This window comes from Poeciliopsis prolifica, unplaced genomic scaffold (assembly GCF_027474105.1).
Source record: "Poeciliopsis prolifica strain line A6 unplaced genomic scaffold, Auburn_PproV2 SCAFFOLD005, whole genome shotgun sequence".
NCBI classification, from domain to species: domain Eukaryota; kingdom Metazoa; phylum Chordata; class Actinopteri; order Cyprinodontiformes; family Poeciliidae; genus Poeciliopsis; species Poeciliopsis prolifica.
Genome location: NW_026562380.1, coordinates 7,649,449 through 7,659,120, shown reverse-complemented (window position 1 = coordinate 7,659,120; position 9,672 = coordinate 7,649,449).

Here is a 9,672-nt window from a genome sequence, read left to right as displayed (position 1 = left end):
AAAGCTGCTTCTCCTCTCTTGGTTCTGGTTCTGGGGATGCAGAGCAGACCAGAACCAGAAGACCTGAGAGGTCTGGAAGGTTGATACAACAACAGCAGATCTTTGATGTATTGTGGTGCTAAACCATTCAGTGATTTGTAAACTAACAACAGTATTTTAAAATCTATTCTTTGAGCTACAGGAGCCAGTGGAGGGACTTTAAAACTGGTGTTATGTGATCTATCTTCCTGGTTCTAGTGAACGCGAGCAGCAGCATTCTGGATCAGTTGCAGCTGTTTGATTGATTTGTTGGACAGGCCTGTGAAGATGCTGTTGCAATAATCAATGCGACTAAAGACAAACGCATGAATGAGTTTCTCTAGATCTGGCTGAGACATTAGTCCTCTAATCCTGGAGATGTTCTTCAGGTGATAGAAGGCCGATTTTGTTACTGTCTTTATGTGGCTCTGGAGGTTCAAGTCCGAGTCCATCACTACTCCCAGGTTTCGGGCCTGATCACTAGTTTTTAGTTGTGATAACTGAAGCTGTGCATTGACTCTAGATCGTTCCTCTTTAGGTCCAAAAATAATGACTTCAGTTTTATTTTTGTTCAGTTGGAGAAAGTTTTGGCACATTTATCTGTTCTAAACATTTATTCAGTGATTGGATGGGTTCAGAGTCACCTGGTGACATCGTAATGTAGAGCTGTGTGTCATCCGCATAGTTGTGGTAGCTAATATTATTTCCTGTTATGACCTGAGCTAGTGGGAGAATATAAATATTTAAATAAGAGGGGTCCTAGGATTGAACCTTGGGGTACCCCACATGTGACCTTTGACCTCTTTGATGAGAAGTTTCCAATTGAAACAAAGAAATCCCTGTTCTTTATGTAGGATTCAAACCAGTCGAGCACCGAACCAGAGAGTCCAACCCAACTTTCAAGTCGATTCAGTAATATGTCATGGTCGACAGTGTCAAAAGCTGCACTGAGATCCAACAGAACCAGCACCGTGGTTCTCCCACAGTCCGTATTTATATGGATATCATTGAATACTTTTACGAGGGCAGTCTCCGTGCTGTGGTGAGCACGAAAACCAGACTGGAAAGTGTCAAAGCAGTTGGTCATCATGAGGAAACTATTTAATTGTTTACACACAGTTTTTTCAATAACTTTGCTGATGAATGGGAGGTTTGAGATTGCCTGTAATTCTGCAATAGTGATTTGTCCAGGTTGTTCTTTTTTAACAGTGTTTGATGACTGCTGTTTTCAAAGCCTGGGGGAAAACACCTGATGTAAGCGATGAGTTTGCCTTACAGAGCAGCTGGAATGAATTGTTGGACCCTATTTAATAATTAGATGACTTCTTAAGGCAATTTATTTCAAAGTATCAGAGTTAAGGGGCTCACGTTTTTAACACTGTTAAGATTTTGATTATAAAAAATACATTGAAAACACAATTTTCTTCCACTTCTCACTTTTATGCTACTTTGTGTTGGTTTACAACATAAACTCTGAATAATTTATTTACGTTTATGGCTGTACTGTGGCCACATTTTAAAGAACTGAGCCCTTTGTCAAGACATTGTTGCGAGCTTTCAGTTTCCAGCCTTGATATAACACAAAATTGCATTGTCTTACTTTTTTAGTTTATTTTGTTGAGCCTGTTTCTTTGCTTTCACTCCGGTTTGAACTTGGATGGCTCACACTCCGTCTCAGTGCACACTGTTTGGCAGGGATGTGGTTTTGGGGTGTGCTCGGTTGAACATTCCCCTGCTGTCTCAGAAACAATGTCATTGTATTTTCTGGCAGCAGCGTGGAGGAATGGTGACAGGAGGACGGATGAAAAGAATAAACAATCTCTACAGTTGTATTAGTCTGCCTCTGGAATATTGGCTCATAGAGCACAATGCAATTTATTCAAAGCACACTTGGTCAAAAGATACTTCCCCCTCTTCTCTCTTGAGCCTCTGTTTAGTAATTTGCACAAAAAAAACCCTTGTGACTGCTATAGAGTCTTTATACTGCCATGGCAGTCAAACACAAGCTGTTCCTTTAAATCTCTCAGGAGCTAAGTACTCTATTCTTCCTTTACCTTTTATAAGATTGCTGCTTTCAGATCCAATGAGAGGCTGACGTGTTTCCTTCATCAGATGAACGTGAATCTATTTTTTACAGAGGTAATTTAATCATTTTATGTTATATTTGTTTTATGAAAACATTCACAGGACGCTACTCTAGTTGAGCATAATCAAAGTTGAATACAGATTAAAATAATTCATAATCCTCGATTGGGTGCATTTATTCACATTAATAGAGTAAGTAGATCATGTGCTTCTTGGTTTATGTCTGCAAGAGAGCTTTGACGTTTAATAATTGTTAGAGCACGACTTCTTTCGCATAGTTGGCCTCTTTGAGACTGTTTTCTGATCGTTTATGGTCATTACCCATGAACCTACTGTACTTGTTTTGCATTTCGGGATTGACTCTATTCTCAAGTTGTCAGGCTGGAGTGTTAACTATAAAAGCATAAAATGTAATCCAAGAGCTAACAATCACATTTGATCACACATAAGCGAGCTGCCTTACACTCGGTGTCTTGAGTGTGAAGGTACCACAAATCCTCTGTGAGGCTTCTGTTGCCGCATTTTGAATTTGCAGCACTTCAAATTGCAAATACTTAAAAGTTTATTTGCATGGCACTCAGAGAAGTAAATGGAAAGAAGAATCTTGAACTATTAGCTCCTGAATGTTCAACAATTTAAAAGCATCCCAGTATGAATCTAGCGGTTATTCATGAGTTGCAGTGATTACATTGTCTTAATTGTGAATTTCTACTCAGTGCATGATGTTTCTCTTTGTCCTGATATAATTTAACCCAGAGGGGGAAGCTGAACATGAAATGATGCGAGTTCAGTATGCCTCACCAGAGACTGCTCTGGTTAATTTGAGGATTTGTGTGTGTGTCTGATTACTGTTTATTTTTAAGAATCAGATAATATCCAGTGTTTCACACTTGCATTACACATTTCACTCTAGAGTGTTGCAACATTAGCACATTAGAGTATGTGATAACCTTCTTGTGTTTTGTTGTTGATTGTCTAATGAAATATTTGCATTTCAGTGACAGGATTAATAGAGTCCCAGGTCTCTTGGTTTCAGGTAACATTAAATGTACTGAAATCAATGTTTCTCTCCCACTGAAATATACTTACTTCAAGGCAAATCTACAGAAATGACAGAAGAAAGCTGTAATTTAACATAGCTAGATAAATAAGGTGGGACAATTTTCTAAAACAATTACTTGACCTGAACATTTTGTTTTTCTGCCAGAAACACACTGAAGCATGCACTTTTAAAGTACATTAGGGGTTGTACAAAAAATAAGAAATGGTGAGCTGTGGCTTCTGTTTTGATCCATTTGTAATACCTTTTAGGACAGCTGAAAGCAGAATTTGATTTGGGAAACCATCAGAACAACATTCTAACTGCTTGTACATTTTAGCTTTTAAGACTATTTGTTTACTGTTAACCAGTGATTCAACAACAAAATCCTTATATGGTAAAGCGGTTGATATAATTTTCATAAATTTTGTTTTCACACTCTGAAAATGTAATTTTGTACAATTAAGTACGTTTTTAATTTCTTTAAATTGTAAATAAGTGTAAGTTTTCAATAAATTATTGCAATTGATTATTTTAAGTCTTATGGTTTGCAATTGGTGGAGACAATTTTTGAGGTTGCTTAAACTTGAGTATGCACCAAAAATAAGAATATATGTCCCAAAGGGACATTTCTATTTAAGTTTTTTTTAAGTTTAACTATAAATCATTTTTAGTGACACAGTTTGAATGACTCTTCAGATTCAGTCATTTGTATGAAAAAATTGAAATGACTTTCTAATTTAACACTGAAACAGAAACTTGAATTAAATACCAACTTCTGCCTTACCAGCCAGCTGTAGTGTACAGACATGTTTTCTTTCACTGTTCTAATTGTCAGAAATTGTACCCTTTGACCTTTTTTGTACCATCCTCTGACATAGTGGTGACCAAAACAACCAGATTTACTTATACAATACATGAAGAGATTACAGAAAATTACTTAAAATTGTGTTAAATGTTCTCCTGGCAGGTCCAGCTTAAACACTTCCCATGGCAGACTGCTCCATTTGTTGAATAAATGAGGTCCAAAACCACAAAGTATGAAGTGAACAGTGCCCATTTTAAGATTCATCCTGTGTGAGAATACAGGGGCTTCTGGCTAGTGAGGTCCTTAGTTTGCTTATGTCTCGGGCTGGCTCTGCTCTCAAATAATAATTTTGGCATTTTACGAGAAAACAGTTTCCATGCTAAAGTGAAAACTGTAGGTTCAGACTATTCAGCTGCACACTAAACTGCTATATGTAGTTATGTCAATATGTATAATGTACATCTTTATCAGAATTACTGATCCTCATGTTATCCTTGAATATATTTAGTTTCCCTTTTCAAATAAAAGTTAAATTATAATAATTAACCACTGTTCATGCTGACTATGCCAAAGGTTAACGTCCACCGTGCTGTGATTTACAACTAGGTGTCATCAAAGTGTACAGACTCACCTTCCTACCTTGTTCTATCAGTCTAAATCTGGAGATCCTCCAGTTTCCATTACTGTCTGCTGGTGACACTGTGTGGTATTGATCGTAACACCAGATGGAAGCATCAGTTACACCCCCATCAGCATTTTGGCCAATCCTTGTGAAACTTGGCAGTTCTTGCTGTCACACAGACTGCGGTTGTTTTATCTTTATCAAGATTTTAAAATGAGTATAAATAAAATCTAGAGAGAAAAAAAAAAAGAAAGTAGAGTGCTTGTGTTGTCAAGCTAAATGTTTATCATCAAGCCTATTCCTAAAGATAAAATTAGCCGGAAGATGTGTCAACCCTGTTGATTATAAAATTGGAGACAAACTTCCTGCAGCTGTATGTAAACTCATGATCACTCCTAAGGCCTTGTCTCATTAACCTGACAGATGTGAGATTCTTTGCTTATGTGATTAAGTTTGCTTGCAAGTTCTTCACTCTGTCTAAGCCTCACCTGCAGCCATGCTGTCACTTCGCGTTAGACCTCATCTTGAACAAGAGCTGTGAAAGTGGTGGCTGCTAAAAGCATCATCAGTGCTGCTTACTTTTAGCCACAGCGGCACACATGCTCCATATTTGATCTGAGAAGGACTTGCATCTTTGTTTACAGTGCTCTTCCCGTTTTGTTTTCTTTTTTCTGCTTTGCTTGAGTGTATGCCCATCAAAACCGAGATAACAAAGGCAGAGAGGGAGTTTATAACGCAATCTGATCCTATTTATTTTTGTATTTTCAGCCAACATCTATGAGATCACAAGAAAAATAAGCAACAACATTAAAAGAGGAGATACAACAGAAAGTGAAAGCAACTAAATTTATTCTAAGACCATTATTCAGAGCATTTTTTGGGGGGATAGTGCCAGTCTTTCTAGTTCATTAAAACCGGGGTTATGATGGCTGCCATTAACAAAATAATGATCTTGATGTATGAAATGTCATCCTGAAAAGGGTTTTCTGTAGAACATAAGCTTGGAGCAAAATGTTTTCTGTTCTATCTAGTTTATATTAAAATCACTAGGCTGTTCTCAGTAAACAGCCTCACCGACCACAATATACTCTGAATAAGCAGCCAAGTTACATTTAGAGCTTTTTATGTGCTGTTAAATTCATTTTTAGCTAGAGCACTGTTGCCATAGGTTGTGCTTTATCTTCTTTTTCTGATATTCAATTTCAACCTGTTTTGAGATAATAAATCTGTACTAAGATGTTTGATGCTTATTTTTAGTATTAATTTGACAAATGAGAAGAAAATGTCCTGCTAAGGCTGTTGATCTTATTTCTTTATGAGTGTGTGCTCTGACTCTCTACTTAACAGCTGAAATAAATTTAATTGGAAAGCTATTATTAGTCTCTCTTATTCTTCACCAAAGCATCTTTTGTAATCACTGACCTCCAAAACTACATTGAAAAGCAATTTATTATGTACAATTCTACATTTTCACAGTTAACTTTGAGTATCCTTTCAGTTAAGTAATTTTAATCCTTTTCGGCAAGCCAAGCAAAGACTGGTTTGTTTGTAAAGCACTATTCACGCACAGGACATGTATTTGAAAATAATAAATAGGTAAATAAAAAAAAATAAATAAAGAAAAGCTATCTTACAACAAGAAACACATTTATGAAATGTACGCACCACCCAAAAAGAAACAGATAAATTGCTAAAATGTAAAAACAAAAAATAAAAAAAAATAAAGATATGTAGAGCTTCAAAATGCAAAAAACAAGAAATGGGAGTCCCTGTCTGCTGAACAAGAGTAAACAAAGTACCAGACAACCCCAAAGACTTTCCATTCAATCAATCCATGTGTTACAGTCGACAGTCTCAAATATAGGCACTGCAATTCTTTTTGTGAAAGAGAAGAATGATAAATGTGGATTAAAACCAAAACATTTCACTTCCATTTGCTTGCTTTTGCAACTTGAAAGTGTTTTTTATTGGTGGTTTCATCACGAACTCAAACATGTTAAATTATGGGTTGACATGATGTTCAAAAATAGCTTGAACTTCTTTCACTTTGAATGGTGGGTGTTGCTCAAGGGAAACACTTTTCTCACTTTGTTGCACCTCCAGCAGAATGGATTTTGTCACACATATTAAAGACATATCTGAAGCAAGTGGTGGCACATCAAAGGAGAGGTGGGAAACAAAAAGCTCCTTGTTAAGGGACGATGTTGCATAAGCAGACACATAGGAACGGAGGTGGTGTGAGGGGTAATGGAATAATGGTGCTGACAATCAACCGGTGGAAAGTCTGTACTTTTAACCAGCAGGGGTGAAGGAGTTTGTTGACACTTCTAGTATTAACATGGAATTAGCAGTCTGATCAGATGGTAGATAAGATGGAGGGAGGAACAAAAATCTGCAACAAAATTTCCTTTTTGAGGTTGACAAATAGATGAGCAAGAGTTCACTCGTGTCCAGCAGACGGTCCTCCTAAGATTTATGGATCCAAAAGAGTTTTTCTCACCGCTCTTTTTCAATGCTGAGACATTGTGAGTATATTTTAGATAAAGAAGGGAGTTAAAATGCATTGACTCTCACCTTAGTGCGAACGTTAAAATGAACACAGCGTAGCAGATCTTCTATTTTAACAGCATTTTTGTAGCTTCTGGCTCTGTATCTCTGTCAAAAACATGCCTGCTGACAAAACGTATTCCTTTAATCAAGACATCGGAGTTTTGTTAAATGTGTCAATGCTTTGTGCTTTCAGAGGTACATGATTTATCATCGTGAGAACGAACAAACCTTTGGGCCGTTCGGGTTGACAGACATTATTTTCTCCACTGAATTCCACCTGCTGTTGAACATTTATTAAAAAATAAATCATTTTGAGAACAATCTGGAGATGGAGAACAGATGGGGTGAAGAGGAAAACCATCTCTTCTCTCTTCTGTAGTTGCACTGGTTAATCTTTTTCTTGTGGTTCATAGTTTTGGTTTCCTGTAGGGAGGTACAGTTATTTTTTTTTTTTTTTTACTGCTCTTGGGCATTTTTCATCTTTGCTGTTCACCAAACCTTATAATTGTCTCAGTCTTGGTGTCTTTGCTTTGAGGACCTCTTACATGTGCATATTTCAGCCAGTGGTTCCAGAATAAGAGAAAAGCCTTTTTCGTTTTTCCATGAAAATTCAAAATGTTTTTTTTCTTTTTTTTTTTTTTTTTTTTTTTTTAGCTCAAGCAAAAATAATGCTCCTAACTATACATAACCCTAGTTTGCATCAGGTCTGTGCTAAAGCAGACACAGGAAATATGTGTCTGCTTTAGCAGACAGATCAATTTATTGTACATCATACTATGCTATCGCTGAAAGTTATATGTGGAATTAACAAAAATGTCATACTAAAGATGAGGCTTGTGAAAGTTAATATAAATATAAAAAGAAATTAAACAACCTGAAAACTCAACTCCTGTAATGTTTATGAAATATGAGTGTATCAGATGATGCATAGTGTGTGTATGCTGGGATAAAGGGTACCAAATTTACAGTGCTCTGCTATGTAAAGACAGAACAAACTACTTTGCTGCAGTTTCACTTTCTTGTTTTCATTCGACTGATTAATGAAGGTTTATATATCTGAGTAAATTTCTGCACCCAGTTTTCAAATGAGAATTGAATATATTAAGCAAAAGAAGCTATCAAAACCAACTAAGGCCTTTGTGAAAATGTAATTGCCTCCTAAAGCAGCAACTGATATAAAATGTTTGTGATAAGTGGCAGTAAGTACTCAACATTACACAGACATTTGCAGAAATGTTTTCACTCAGCCGCCTTGATGGGTATCAAAGTATGAATGATGTCTTTAAGATCTAAGTGCAGCAGCTCAAAGTGTTTACGCCTAGACTTTGACAAAACCTCTCCAGAATAGTTTTTTTTTAGTCATTCAAAGGTCGTGGATGTGTCAGTGCTTTGGATCATTGTCCTGCTACATCGGCAAAATTTCATTGGCTTTAAGTTCAAGGTTAATGATTCAATCAATTATGGCAGGTTGTCCAGAACTGGAGGCAAAGCAGCCCCAAACCATCACACTATTGTCATTGTAATTGACTGAAATGGTAAATTTACGGAAACTGGCCAAAAGCTGTTAGTTTTTGTTTTAGGTAATAAGACACACACCTTCCAGAATATTCCACTTTTCTCTCCTCAGTCCACAGTTTATTTTTTTCCAAATGTTGTCATCATGAAGATGATTTTTTGGCTAAAGTAACATGGGCCTTTCTGCTGTTCTTCTTTTGTTTTTTGAAGAGTTTTAAAAAAGGTTTTGAAACTTTTTCCATTGGGCCCACTCATTTTCTTTGTTATTGTTAAATCTTGAACACTGACGGCATCTGCAGTGCTTCAGATGCCGTTCTGGGTTGTTTTGTGAGCTCCTGGTTAAACTGTCTTTGTGCTCTTGAATTCATTTTGGTTGACTGGCTCTCTTGCTAATTTTGACCATTCAGCATATTTTCTCCTGCTGTGGATTGTGATTATTTTGGGTAATTGATGTTGCCAAGTCTTTGTAGCCTTGTAACCTTGTTTTGAATGAGAGATTTATATAATTTCTTAATTATTTTTTTTATTATCTGCTCATTTTGGGGTATTTCATCTGTCAGAAAGGTTATGTTTAAATTGCTATTTGTTCTAAAAAATTTATTAAGATCCCAATTAATTCAGGTTTTAACATCACCATTTGAAACCTTTCACTATTTGTTTGATTAAACATCAAACAGATTTTAATATTGGATAAAGTTGACCTGAGTACTCCTCTTTCACAGAACTGTACAGTATGCTTGATCAGCCATAAGCATTGGTCATTCATGGACATCATTTTTAAATATCTACTTAAAACACCCCCCAGAAAAAAGACCTTTGTTCAAATTTATGAGTTTCATTTAAATTTTGCCTAAACAAAGGCAATGAAAGTAAGGTTGGATCAGCCCATCTGACTGACTCCTTCCACTTCTGACCCACTTTTAGACATCAACGGTCGTCTTTATTGGGATTTATTTTCGCCTTAAAATTTTCAATTACAATTCTACATTCCTCAAACAAAAGGTAACATTGATTTGTTTTTAAGCAGCCTGGCAG